The sequence below is a fragment of the Arachis ipaensis genome, chromosome B07 (genome assembly GCF_000816755.2).
Source record: "Arachis ipaensis cultivar K30076 chromosome B07, Araip1.1, whole genome shotgun sequence".
In the NCBI taxonomy this organism is placed as follows: Eukaryota; Viridiplantae; Streptophyta; class Magnoliopsida; order Fabales; family Fabaceae; genus Arachis; species Arachis ipaensis.
This window is the reverse complement of record NC_029791.2, coordinates 54823781-54838181: the sequence shown is the minus strand read 5'-3', so window position 1 is coordinate 54838181 and position 14401 is coordinate 54823781. Positions and strand designations below refer to the sequence as shown.

The 14401-nt window shown below is 36.2% G+C and overlaps 2 long non-coding RNA genes across 2 annotated transcripts; one reads left to right on the top strand and one right to left on the bottom strand.

The window, feature by feature from the left end:
* On the top strand, nt 770-14176 carry LOC107610103. The gene is made up of 3 exons (XR_001613398.2): nt 770-943; nt 6352-6354; nt 14166-14176. It is a non-coding gene; the product is annotated as an uncharacterized LOC107610103 (long non-coding RNA).
* Nucleotides 4683-5576, bottom strand: LOC110264213. Its single transcript, XR_002349944.1, has 3 exons — nt 5418-5576; nt 4913-5148; nt 4683-4721 (listed from the first exon to the last, which is right to left on the bottom strand). It is a non-coding gene; the product is annotated as an uncharacterized LOC110264213 (long non-coding RNA).

Genomic DNA, 14401 nt, shown 5'->3' with positions numbered 1-14401 from the left:
TCTTTCATATTTTACTAAACTTCAAACACAAACCAATCACGGCCTCCAGTCCAAGCAATTCAATCAACACCCAATTCACCACAATTCAGCCAATCAGTTAAAAACACAAGTAATGAGGTTCAAACACAATCAAGAGCAAGTATATCAAGTATAGCAATTAGCAGCTAACAGAATTATTCATTTAGGCAAACCAATTATAATATACACACCCAAACAATGTCACATATATACATATGATGAATGTCTAGTCCTAGTGTAGGCCATGAGCTCATGTGTCGGTTAGCACCTGCATTCCCAATATTTATCCGGTCACGAGTTCACGATTTCCTGGATACAATTTTTCGTTCAAATAAATGCGCATATAATTATTAGCAGCTCTATTGAGACAGCCTCTTCTTTCTACTCGTAGGAAACATATAATCTTAGGAACGGAAAATTACTCTTGGGTTGCCTCAGGACAACAAATAAACAAACATCTCTTAGGTTGCTTCAAGAGACAAACAAACATCTCTTGGGTTGCTTCAAGCAACAAACAAATAAACAAATATCTCTTGGGTTGCCTCCAGCAATAGAAAATCATACAATAAGTACTTTATTCTTCTCTTTTTCTTTCATAATTGCAGATACGCAAGCGGGACAAGACCCACGCCCTTGACAACAACCTCATAAACTAAATAATCTTTTCTTAAAAGAATCATTGAAGTTATTATCAATAATCAAGCCTTAAATATTTATTTTGAATAAGTCATTATACTTTTATAAGAACTCGGACATAATCTCTTCTAAAAATAGGACTTAACCACCCTTACGGGTTCAAACCAAACAATTTACTTTACTCTTTTCAACCTTTCCAGCATCACATCAATTCAGAATCAAGCAAAATTCAACATTGAATCAGCCATATAATACTAAGGTTCATCTTTAGTTTTATAAACTCATAACTGTCACTAGGACATCCTCAACACTCTATCTTCCTTTCTGTTTTTAATATAGCAAATAAACTTGGAATTGTGCAAACTTTATGTCCAGGTGTTCATCTTGAAATAAGCTTTCTAACAAACTAAAGATCATAATTTTCTAGTTTCTCTAGCCTTAGGAATAGAGGAAAAATCGTGACTGCTCTGCAGTGCGTAAAACCAGAAAAACTGGAGCAACATGTGATATTCAAAATTCAATATAAAATCCAAGTTAAATCGAATGACTTTAAAAATTAATATAGTTCAACTTCACTCATCTAGGTTCCTTTCTCAATTGGTTCTGAGTTAATACCATTTTAAATGAAGAAGTTACATAACCTGGAAGTTAAGTAAAAATGAGTCAGAATTTGTTTTAGAAACCAACAAGCTTGGTATTTTCCAATTTGAATAACTTTTATTACAAAACTCCAATTAAGCTAAATTTTGGTTTAGAAACTCCTAGCTCATCCAGAAACAATTGTGTCTTGGTTGCAACCTAATTTCTATTTAATTCTAAGAGTTACAAGCATTGGAAGTTGATACATAGCTTGCTGAAATCTGTTTCTTTTCAGCTTTGACCACCAATATTCAAAAATTCACAACTCCCAATCCTCAACTCCTAAAATTCTGGAGTTTTAGAAAAATAAATCAAGTTAATCAAATTTTATAACAAAATTGGTTTCGCTCCAAAACTCAACTCATATAAGTCGCAGCAAGATAAACTAGTTGCTGCCCTGTTTAACCTTTTCTACTGCAGGACAGATTTAACAACCTAACTTTAAAAATACGCCATAAATTGTATATTTATCAAGAAGGTCCCAAATTTTCTAGTTTAGTTCCTCATATTCCCAAGTTTATCCCAGACTTGGTCTCATATAATTCCGATCATTACATAATTAGTTATACCTTCTCAAAGTTGCTGACTTAGTTTAGAAATTATGCAGAAAATCAGATTTTAGAATTCAACTTTGAAAAATCACAACTAATTCTCTAGTTGATACGAAACCTTCAAAATGGAATTTTCACAATTACACTTAATATAATTTACTTATCATTTAAAATCTTATCATTTCAGTTACTATAGAGTCACTGATTCACTTTCAAAGTTGCCGTTTTATTTCAAGAGAACCTGATTTTCAGCAAACCATTTAGTATTCAAAATCCAACCCTTCAATACCCCTCAAAACCAATTCCAAATCAACCACCAACCAAGTTCATTAACATTACAATATACCAAATAACAGCTCAACGGCAACAAATCCAACATAACCCATTAAAATTCAGGAATTCTCAACAATTAGTCATCAAACAATTCCCAATTCACATAATCAATCAATATCACTAATCAACAATTCCAAATCACAATCTCAACCATTCCAATCACAATTTCAGCCACAATTCAATATTCACATAGTCAATCAATTACTCACAGGTATTAAATATATTTACAGTTATTCAATAAACCTTGTAGGCATTCTTAAATTGAAATCGTTTTAAACCCCCTACCTCGATGTCACATTAACCACAAAAAATTGGAAATGCAGTAACCCTCTAGGTTCTAACGCGAGGATAACAGCATCAACCACAGCTCTAATAGCAGCAACAGCTTTAATTTTGCAGCAATGATGATGGTTGCAGTAGGACAAGAATTTTGAATCTAATGTAATCAAGGGCAGAAACAACCCTGGCAATTCAAGACAAGACATATACCAGCATCAACTCAGAACAAGCATGGTAGTGATAATAAAATGTGTAAATAGACAATGATCAAGGAAAAGATCAATCCAGACTTAAAGTATCATCAGACTCACCAATAGCAACTCTAACAGATTCATAATAGCATCAACGCCGGTATTCCAAATAATAGTAGTAGAAAAACAGGTGCAGCAAAGGGGCATGAACGACGGGGACGACTAGGATCCAGATTGACGATGGCGACAACAATACAAAACAAGAACATACACTATTTATTCAGAATGAAAATATAGTAGAGAAATAAAATCAGGAAGCAGAGCACGAGCAAGAGTGTTACAGTTTCAAGAATGGAATTGGGAATGCAGGGGAAGCTACTGTCGGGTATATCAGTGGCGCTTCCCTTCAAGCTCAATAATGATTGAACTATGACGGTGAGCTCCCTTCAACGGCAGCACTGACGGCGGTGCGCGGCATTGGCAGCGATGACTCCAATGCGGCGACGAAGACAAAGCTTCTTCTCGGTCAGCAGCTTACAGCTCACAGTTTCCTCCCAACGTCGTTCTTTCTCTCCTCTTCATGGTTCTGTTTCCAACAGTGGTGACACGTGTGACGGGCTCTATGGCTGCACGGGGCAACCTCCTCTCTCTCCCTCACGAGTTCATCCCTCTCTCTTTCTCCTGACGCTCTTGATGACGATGGGCTCCAAGGTGGCAGCAGGAAACTCGAAGACGTTCGGTCTCCACAACGACAGCAGTGAGACGCCGGTGATGGTGGGATGGACGGCGGCTGGACGATGATGTGGTGTAGCCCCTTCTCTTCCTCTCATCTCTCTCAAACGCTCTCCTCTCCTCTGTGTGTGTGTGTCTGCATTTTGGGAGAAAGGGGGTAAGGGGTTAGGGTTTGTGAATTGGGGAAATTAGGATTTCTGAATGAATTCAGGGATTTTGGGATTTAGGGTTAGAAATTAAGATTTTATAAAAGAATATGGATATATATGAATAGATATTTTGATAAAATTGGAAGGCAGAGTAATTTTAAAACCAAATATACTCTCTTAAAAATATTCAAGAACATTATTTATCAAACATATTGCTAAGTTGAATTAATTATTTCTAATATAAATTATAAAATAACCATATTAATCACATTTTTATAAAATATAGTTTAAACTCAATACTAATTATTCAAATTAAATGATATAACTTTTTATTATTTTTCTATCACCGAAACTTTAATTTCAATTTACAAAATATCTAATTATAATAAAATTACTTAAACTTTAAGTATTTATACACTACAAGAAAACAGCTCTGTTGCCACGCTTTTAAAGCGTGGCGAAAAACTGAAAAAAGCGTGGCGATAGCTTTTTGCCACGCTTTTTAAGCTACCGCCACGCTTTTGAAAGAGTGGCGTATGTAAGCGTGGCGGTTGCTCTATTGCCACGCTTTTGGTGACCTATCGCCACGCTTTTTCTTTTGCCACGCTTTTTACAAATGGCCACCCTTTAAAGCGTGGCCGTATGTAAGAGATATGGCCACGCTTTTGAAGCGTGGCAATAGAGAGATATGGCCACGCTTTCAAAGCATGACGATAGAGAGAGATATGGCCACGCTTTTGAAGCGTGGCGATTGCGAGATATGGCCACGCTTTTAAGCGTGGCCATAACCAGAGATACGGCCACGCTTTAAAAGCGTGGCAATAGCCTTATAAAATTTAAAAAAAATCCTTTTTCTAATTTTTACTTTCATCAATACAAAATATAAATTTTTCAGTTCTTTTTTATTATCAAACTTATAAATATAATATGCAATTTTTATTACAAGACAAATCAAATAATAATTAGTGACATATATAATTTTTGCTATAATTGTTTTATACATTAAAAAACTAATACTCCAATACAAAATAAATCTCGAGTTCAAATTCTAAAACTAAAAACGGAAGAAAAATATAGAAACAATACAACTTAAATCCTAAGTCCTTTGCTATTCTTCTTTCCTCTAGCCCTCTTAAACTTTCTTCCCTTAGATTATACATAATTGTTTCGGAAACATTTGTGAACTTTTTTACCTGCAAAAGATGGCAAAACCAAATACAAAATTGATAAATTATTTTGAAGCTTCACTTTCCATTCTAGGCAACACTAGCTTTATTTTCTTTTAGCTTATTACTCAAAGCCGCAAACCAAAACATGTGTTATCTTGTAAAAAAACTTTAAAAGAAGATTAAAGAATAAAAGAAAAGGAAACAAGCATTATTACCAGAAGTCCTCCTCCAACAAGGAAAGCCAATTTGATTTCCTTTGATCGAAAAACATGCCAGAATTTGACATTATTCCTTTTCAGTCAGTCTTGCTCTGATTGAGCTGTGAGGAAATCAACTTCATCCTCTAAGCAAGCAAGATCATATATAGATCTTAGAATATATCCAGTTGACCACCACCCACACTGACCCCGCGACCCATATCCAGTTGATTTAGAATTTTGTGTGACTAAACCTGCATTGCACATTTACTTGGTTGAGAAATCTAGTGTCCAACATTTACAAATCATGAAAGGAATCAGCATATGAAACAGAAAGCTTGAGAAATCAAACAGAAAATCAAGTATATATATATATAATACTACTTGGGGTTTAGACTGTACAAGAAGCTTGAGTCAACTATTCATGTACTATTAATACAGTAAAATAAAAATGTTCACTCAAATAGAAAATGAAGAGCACAGAAAATAAAACACTAATAAAAGAACAAGGATTCGATCTCACCTTAGATTTGATGACATAACGTCATTGAAAGCATGCACCCTCCGAGCTTCCGAATAAACATGAGCAGCTCTATAAGAATAAATGCATCAATGCAAAAGCAAAGAAATATTTAGATATCATATGATTGGAGAAAGTCATACGTGAACTCTAAATAATCAAGAATATAATGCAAAAACTATCTGATCTGTAATTTTCAATTATTAAAGAAACCCTGAACCAAAAAACATGACTAATTCCGTACAAAACTATAGATTTCAAACCAAATCATTAACAAGAAAAGTTATGTTCATAACTGTAACATGGTAATACAAATGGGAGAAGTGTCTCCACTACAGGGGTGCAAATGCAATCTAGATAGTCAGAAATTACCCTATAGTATTACAGTAGTCACTAATCAAGAGAGAGAAAAACTAAGTTTTAATTTTACCTCAAATATTTTTAAAGGATTTCAATTTATCTCTCTTCTAAAACTGGACTTATAGGGCTTGCAAGTTCATCCATGACACCTCCTGCAATCTCCAAAACCATGACAAGGAGGAAGTCTCGGTAAAAACAAGAAAAGATCTGAGGCCAAAAGAGAAGAGAAGGAAAAGAACTTATTAGAATTTTGCCTTCCAGCTGAAAAGAACGTATTAGAATTTTGTCATCTCAAATCTCTCTTTAATATACATTCAACCACAAAATTTACCAGATCAAGCAAATTTAAAATGACAGTATCTATGGCTAACTCGAACTTAACCATCTCTTAAGATATTCAAAACCATTTGAAAAGTATTCATATCTGCTAAATAAAAAAAACTACATCAATCTATCTCCTCTTATTCAACAAGAAAGGAAGGAAGGTTGACGAAAAGATAAAAAGAAAGGGTTCCAAATCTCTTAACAATCTAGTGATGGAATTGTGAAAAGACTAATTGATCGCACACTATAAAAGCTTGTAAGAAGAGATCTCATAAGACTAACCATATGGTGTATTGGAACAGTCGTAAGGGTTCCAAATCTTCCATTGATGTGGCAAACTGCTGGAACAAGAAAAGTGCTGCTCCAACACTGACAACTGCAACACCAATTCACAAAGCATCAATTAATTTCAGAGTAAACTAAATATTGAAAGCAATCTTATATTTTGAAAAGGGAGCACCAAACTTGTGCTTAGTTACACTAGATTTTTATTTCTCCTGGTTAATGGAATTTGGGATTAATCACAAATTATTGAATACCTTTCCGATACCGGCTACTAAAAAGATCAAACCATTTTGCTTCAGGTTCAGAAGAACCTTGATTTGCTGCTGTTAAGTCATGCATAACCAAAATTCTAAACATTGTCTGCCAACAAAATTTCAAGGTTAACAATCATATATATGTTACTATTTCTATTTGATATTTGTTTTCAGAAGAAAAATAAATAGAACAATACCATATAGGATTTCCTGCAAGAGGCAAACCGGCTACTAATGCTGCAAGAATCCCAATACATATAAAAAGTTGATTAATAGATCCAAGCGCACCGCGAATTTCAGTTGGAGAAATCTGTTCATTGTAAGGAATCACCTAAGCAGTCAATATAAAATATATAAACAAGATCAAAAATGTTAAAATAATTTATAGCAGCCAAATATGTATCTATCAAATGCAAAATCTCAGCAACCAAATATCCATTGTCAAACAAACACAATCTTTGTGTGTTGCTTGATCTTGACCACAACAGCCTCAACTGAAAAGCCTGTCAAAGTAAACTTTCATATATGACGACTCATACTAATCTTCCCCTACACCAATGCTTGGATTGGATGTCATGGTATCTGGTGGGTGCATCCCAACAAGGTTAAAAACTAGATTTGCTAAAATAAAGGATCAGATCACGACTCCAATTTCAAAAGAACATCTTTCACATAATAAAATTTGTTGTGCAACAATAATCCAAGTGTGTCTCTCCAAACTTTATGATAAAAGGTTAACAAATAAAGTATTCATATAAATCTCATCAAATGGAAGATAAGTGCAAAACAATAAAACATAACCCCTTTGCACAAATGAGTAAACAAAGTAAAATGATTATGACGAAGACAGAAATTAACTCAGCTCGGAGCAACATATAGTTTTTACTTCTTTGGTTAGTGTGTGTATGTGTGTACGGACTAAAAAGAAAAAGAAATTACCAGTGAAAGAAGGGCTTCCAAACACGACCAGATTCAAGACACGTTCAAGAAAAGAGAACTAAACAGAAGAATTCCGACCAACAACACAAAAGCGATATAAATTCTCGGAAGAAGTTGATTAGATCCAAGCGCACCGCAAATTTCAGTTGGAGAAATCTGTTCATTGTAAGGAATCCTAAGGTTTACTATTCTGCAATTTACCAGCCTCAACTGAAAATTAACTGAAAAATAAAAAAACTTGAAAGAAAGAAAGAAAGAAAGAAAGAGGCACCATACTCTAGTCTGCGCTGCGCGGGGCATATACCGTGTGTTCGTCGCGCATTGAGCATATTCGGCGGAAGGTAACTCTCCAGCGCGGTGAAAACCGCTGGGCAGTACATCAATTGCAAGTCTTCGTACTCCTCCGCTTTGTGCTCCTTGTTCAGATTCAGCCTCAGCCTTGCTCGAAGAAACTAACGCCCTCGCAGCTGGATTCTCCTCCTTCGCTGCCGCGGAGCCATTTGCCGCTGTCGCCGGGGACGGTGCCTCCGGGCGGTTGTTTTGTGACATTCTTCAAGAAATGGCATAAGAAACCTATGAGAAAACGTGGATCATACCTCGGCAACAAATAATTAAGCACAAATAGTTATCCCAACAAATCCCAAAATATATAATCAATACTTCGATCCTTTGCTTGATAATCAAAACAATACGATCAAACTTTCAACATAAAGTCACACCAGTACTTAATGAATGGTTGGCTTGGGTCAGGTGATTGCTAATTCATGTCCAAAGGGTTTTGTAGAGAAGCCAAATGGCAATGAAGAGAATGCCAGTTCAATAGGCCATAATTAACAACATCTTTTTAAACAACTATTGGGATTAACAATTTCTCCTTTATTATTTTTTCTTTTTTCATCAACATTCACCACAAACAAAGCGTTTTCAAGAAGCAGTGGCTTAAGAAAGCAGCAAACAAACACACCTGAGTCGCATAAGTCCGCTGAAAAGGGCTCTTCTCTGCATTGAGCTGAAAGAAAAGATTCAAAAGAACACATTATGCTTCAATTTAGAGAAACTTAAAAACACGATTACTTGATTCACTGCTATCTACGATAGCAAATTTTACCCTAACTATTCTGCACAATCCTTTTAACTTGATCAGACACACACACACACAAACTGTTCAACCTTTATGTAAAAACTATGATCGATACCTACATTCCAGTTGCTAACGAATTCTGAAGTAAAAAATTTTATTCACAAAGACTATGTTCGCCACTTAATTAGCTATAATTAAAGAAGCCTAGCAGGATACTGAAATCCAGTAATCTACCGAGTCTCACGAATACGACAGAATAAGTTAAAAGGAATTAAGTGAGAGATAAGCGAATTGAGCACGATGAGAGTAAAGCAGAAGTCATTCTCAAACAGGAACTACAGCTTCCTCAGATCAACAAGCACACGCAAATCATCTTTCAAATAACAATCGAAAACAAAGGAAAGTAAAGAAAAACCTAATTATCAAAAGCTAGTAAACGAAACGGCGATCAAAGAGAGAATTGAAGTGAGGAAAAGTTTATGAAAGAGAGAGAGAGAGAGTACGGACATCTTTGAACTGAAGGAGGCCATAAGGTCACCGAGGTAGGAGACAGTGCGATGAGCGGATTTGATGAGCGGAAGACGAAGATGAAGATTAACAAGATGAAGAAGGGTGAAGGGCTAAGGGCGAGTGACGAAGATTAACAGTGCGATGAGCAGATTCGATGAGCGGTTTCGAGTGACGAAGGCTAAGGGCGAAGGGCAAAGGGTTCAGGGCGAAGTGCGAGGGTAATGGGAGGCGCTCTTCCAGGGTTAAGGTTTCGAGTGATTAGGGTTAGTGTATTTCGGTTGGGGACCGGGGTTGGGGACCGGGTTGGGAGCCGGGTCAGGGGCCGGGTTAGGGTCAATGGGTTGGAGCCCCTCTCACCACGCTTTTAAAACGTCACTGTTTTGCTCTACGGCCACGCTTTTGAAGCGTGGCAGAAAAGAACCTTTTGGCCACGCTTTTAAAGCGTGCCAAAGCGTGGCCGTAATGAAACCCTGTCGCCACGCTTTCAAAACGTCCTTGTTTCTCTCTATGGCCACGCTTTTGAAGCGTGGCAAAAAAAAAGTGTGACCGTTTCTCTAACCAATTGCCACCCATACAAAAGCGTGGCCGTTGATACTTTTCGCCACGCTTTTGAAGCGTGGCAATAAAAAAAGTGGCCAAATCTCTAATCTATCGCCACCCTCATAAAAGCGTGGCCATTGACCACTTTTGGCCACGCTTTTGAAGCGTGGCAAGAAAAAAGCATGGCCATAGGCCTTTTTTCTTGTAGTGATAAAAATCTATTTAATCATTTTTAATAAATTAATCTCTAAAAGCTCAAACTAATAAAATAAACCATAATTCATTCATAATAGAAATTACTTAAATTAAATTTTCCAATTCTTTCTTATTTTTCAATTACTGTATAATAAGATTACTTAAAAATATTAATTGATTCAAAATAAAACTATCTCCGAATCTATTTAATTATTTCTAACAAAATAATTTCTAAAATTACAAAATTTAAACTTAACAAGATAAAATCACAATTTATTTATATTTATATTTTCAAAAATGCGGGATGTTACAGCAGGAGAACTGGCAGCTGGAAATGATGGAGAAACAAGAAGACTTTCAAGCAAGACTGCTAGAGCAACATAGGGAACAATCAAATCAATTTCAGGAGTCTTTCAATAAGATATCTGAATGACAGGATCAGCTTGAGGAATATCTTCAAGACCTTAGAGAATGGAAGAATCTCTACCACACTGCTAATGAGGCCAGGAACAAAGACAAAGTGGAATATGATTTGAACACTCAAGCGTGTCTAGACTACCTAACCCACAGCATGCCACTAGTAAGCAGAGGAATCAAACCATACCAAGAATGCACTGAACTCATGGATTTCCATAGATCTCAAGCAAAAAGCAAGCAAGAAAGAATGAACCAACACTTGGTGGATGCTGGACTATGGGATGAAGAGAGATTTGGGACTGAAGACCAACTGAAAGAAAGAAAAAGCAAGAACAAGCAAGATGCCAAGAATAAAGGAAAGCAATCAGAGAATTGAAAGGTGGTGTTGCTCCTTGTCTATAAATAAGAAAGATTGTGTTTTCGTTTTATGAAGTTTAAATTCTGTTGTTTACTTTCTCTAAGTTCCAAAATAAATGTTCTGGTTTAAGTGCTTGTTATCATCTTTATCAACTTAGATGTTATGACTTGTCCCTTTTTCTTTTTGATGCAATAAGAGAAAATGTTGAAACAGGAAGTAAATGTCCAATATGGTAGGAATGATAATAAAGTTCTATGGTGGTAATTGCTTGATTAGTTAGTAAGCTCAAAAATAAAAGCTGTAGGATAGAATGTCTCCTTGTAGTGTGAACTTAGTTGCTATTGTAAAGCCCTTTAATTAATAATTATCCTTGGAAAAATAAAAAGCAAGAAAGGAAAGGAAGAAAAGACAAGAATTGGAAACCAAAAATGAAAGAAACAGATCATAAGGCTAGACACCAATAGCTTGGACCTTAGGACACATGCCTGTGATGCTATTGTATTAGGATCTGCTTTGATTATTAGGTTCTGAGGAGTATTTTAAAACTTGGTAACTTGGATTAACTAATTCGGGATTACCAATCGAAAGTCCACCATCAAGAGCAACCTAATTACAAAGCATTTAGTGACCCAAAGAGGTGCTGGGCATCAATGTTCTTAAGAGGAATTGTGAGCCAAGTGTTTGTAGTAAATAGGTGTTGAACTGAGTTAAAAAGCTGCTACAACACCTAGCTACAAGTGAAAAACAAGCTTCTGAAGCAAAAGAAAGAAAGAAAAAGTAACAAGGATCAATAAAGAATGAGGTATTATAGTAGCAATTCTAGTTGACATTCAAAGAGACATTTCTTGATTGGAAGCTGATAATAATTGAGCTGCATTCTGTCTGTATAAAGCCCCATGAACCAAATGCAATTACTTGCTAAATACGGACATGCATACTTCTCTATTTTCTTTCATTTCTTCTCATGTTTTAGTGCTTGCCTAGGGACAATCAAGATTTAAGTTTGGTGTTGTGATGACAAGTCATCTTATGCTAGTTTCATAAGCATTTTTCATTTGTTTCATTAGGTTTTATGCACTTTCTTGCATAATAAGTAAATGGTTGGAGTGGAATTTCATGATTATTTTGATTCAACTAAGCATCATTTATTTTATAAAAAATCATGAGAATTATGCAAGAATTAAATGATTATTATGATTGATGCAAATTCTTATGATTTTGGTGAGACTTTGATTGCTTGTTTGGTTGATTTTAGGTGAGAAAATGAAGAAAGAAGAAGCAATACAATATAGCGTTGCGTTCAAATAATGAACGCCGCGCTCATTTATGACACGCACGCGTACGGGACGCTCACGCGTCAGGGGCAAAATTCGAAGATCCACGCGTACGCGTGCATGACGCGTACCCGTGGGTGTGTTTGGCGCTCGTTTTCAAAGAGAGTGCTACGTTAAATTACTCAGCATTTTTGGGGAGATTGAAATTTGGAGGCAAAGTTCTGCAATCGACGCGCACGCATGCATGATGCGCACGCGTCGATGGTGCATTTGAGACAAAGCACGCGCATGCGAGGCTGGCGCTGAAACCTGAATTGGATTTTTGCTACTGACGCGCACGCACAGAGGACGCGCACGCGTTGGCAGCGCTCACTAAGCCAACGTAGCGCTCACTAAGTTAACAATACTAAGTATGCGTATGCGTGATCATGGCACGTGAGCTTTGGGAGCTGAGGATTGATAATGACGCGTACGTGTACATGACGCATACGTGTCGATGAGCAAAAAGCAAAAAAGGACGCGCACGCGTCAGGGACACGCACGCGTGGATGAATGAACACTGCGCTCACTTAGAGAACGCAACGCTCCACTGGAAGCAGCAACCAAGTGACATTTTGATCCACTTCTTCAAAGGCCAACAAGCCCACTCCAAGTACTGGAAGCCATAATTGGAAAGTGTATAAATAGCTACGAATTTGATTTCATTGGGGCTCTCTCTTTTAGTTTTCATTTTAGAATTTTAGAATTGAGATAAGATCTGAATTTTCCTTTCTGTTTTGGTTTTCTTTCTTCTGCAACTTTATTTTCTGTTCTTGACTCTTGAACTTGGATTAAGGAATTCTACTGAATTTCTTCACCCGATAGTCATCATTTACCTTTCCTTTCATAGTTCAATGAATTTGAGATCTTATCTTAGGATTTTCTTTCTTCTGCAATTTCTTCTTTTCTGTTTTTGTCAAGAGAGCAATTGAGATTTGAGTTTTCTTTCTGTTTTATTAATCTACTGTAATTGTCAATTTCTCTTTTAGGATTTTAAAGTGGATCAAAGTTTTCATTCTGTTTTGATTCTTCTGCACTTCTCCATTTCTATTTTGGTACTGAATCGATCTGATTTTCTAAGTTTCTTCATTTGAGAGTTCTTTAGTTTACTGCAATTTATATTTTCCAGCTCTATTTTGAATCCCAGCACCCAAATCCCTTTACTCTTCATGCAATTTACGTTTTCCTGTCAATTTAGATTCAGCAATTTAAATTCCTTACACTTTACGTTTTAGTTATTTACTTTTCTTGCAATTTAAGTTTCAGCTCTTTTAATTTCTTGCATTTTAAGTTTCCGCAATCTACTTCTTCTGCACTTTAAGATTCGGCCAATTTCACTTCTGCACTTTACTTTCCCTGCAATTCTTCTTCTGTTAATCAAATTTCACCCAAATCATCAAATATTTGCTTAACTAAATTCATCACCATACTCAAGTTGCTCAATCCATCAATCCCTGTGGGATCGACCTCACTCTTATGAGTTATTACTACTTGATGCGACCCGTTACACTTGCCGGTGAGTTTGTGTGGAATCGTTTTTCCCTCATCATGCGTACGCGTTGCTCGTCTTCTGCGCTAGGCACGCGTACGCATCATCTACTCGTGCGCGTCGCTTCCAGCTTCTTAAAACTTCATTTTTGCACATTCCTTTCACTTTTGCTTGTTTCTTTTCCATCCTCTAAGCCATTCTTGCCCTATAAACTCTGAAAAAACTTAACACACATATCACGGCATCGAATGGTAATAAGAGAGGATTAATAATTAGCAATTTTAAGGCCAAAGAAACATGTCTTCAATCATAGCACAAAATTAGGAAGGAAAATGTAAATCATGCAAATTCTATAAATAAGTGTGAGAATAGTGGATAAAATCCACTCAGTTAAGCACAAAATGTACCACAAAATAGTGGTACATCAAATCTCCCCACACTTAAATATTAGCATGTCCTCATGCTAAGCTCAAGAGAAGCTATAAAGGAGTGAAGAGGAATGGTAAAACTTATGAAATATAACCTATCTATATGAATGCAACTAAATATAAAAATACTTTTACCTGCTTGGTTAAAAGTAAACAAATTCTCCAAGACAAATATAAATCAGATTTCACTAATTCAAATCACACAATAAGAGACAAATAAACTTGTAAGAAGATAGCTCATGAAAGCAGGGAACATAGAATCAAGCATTGAACCCTCACTGCTAGTGTATATCACTCTAATTCTCTCAAGTGTCTAGGGTTAATTCACTCACATCTTCTCTAGTCATGCTCTCTAAAACTTTGTTCTTCATCTAACCAATCAACAAAAATTTAGTATACCGATGCAAACATCCTGAGGTCTTTTCAAGGTTGTAATGGGGCTAAGGTAAGGGTGAGGATATATGTATGGCCAAGTGAGCTATAATATGAATCTT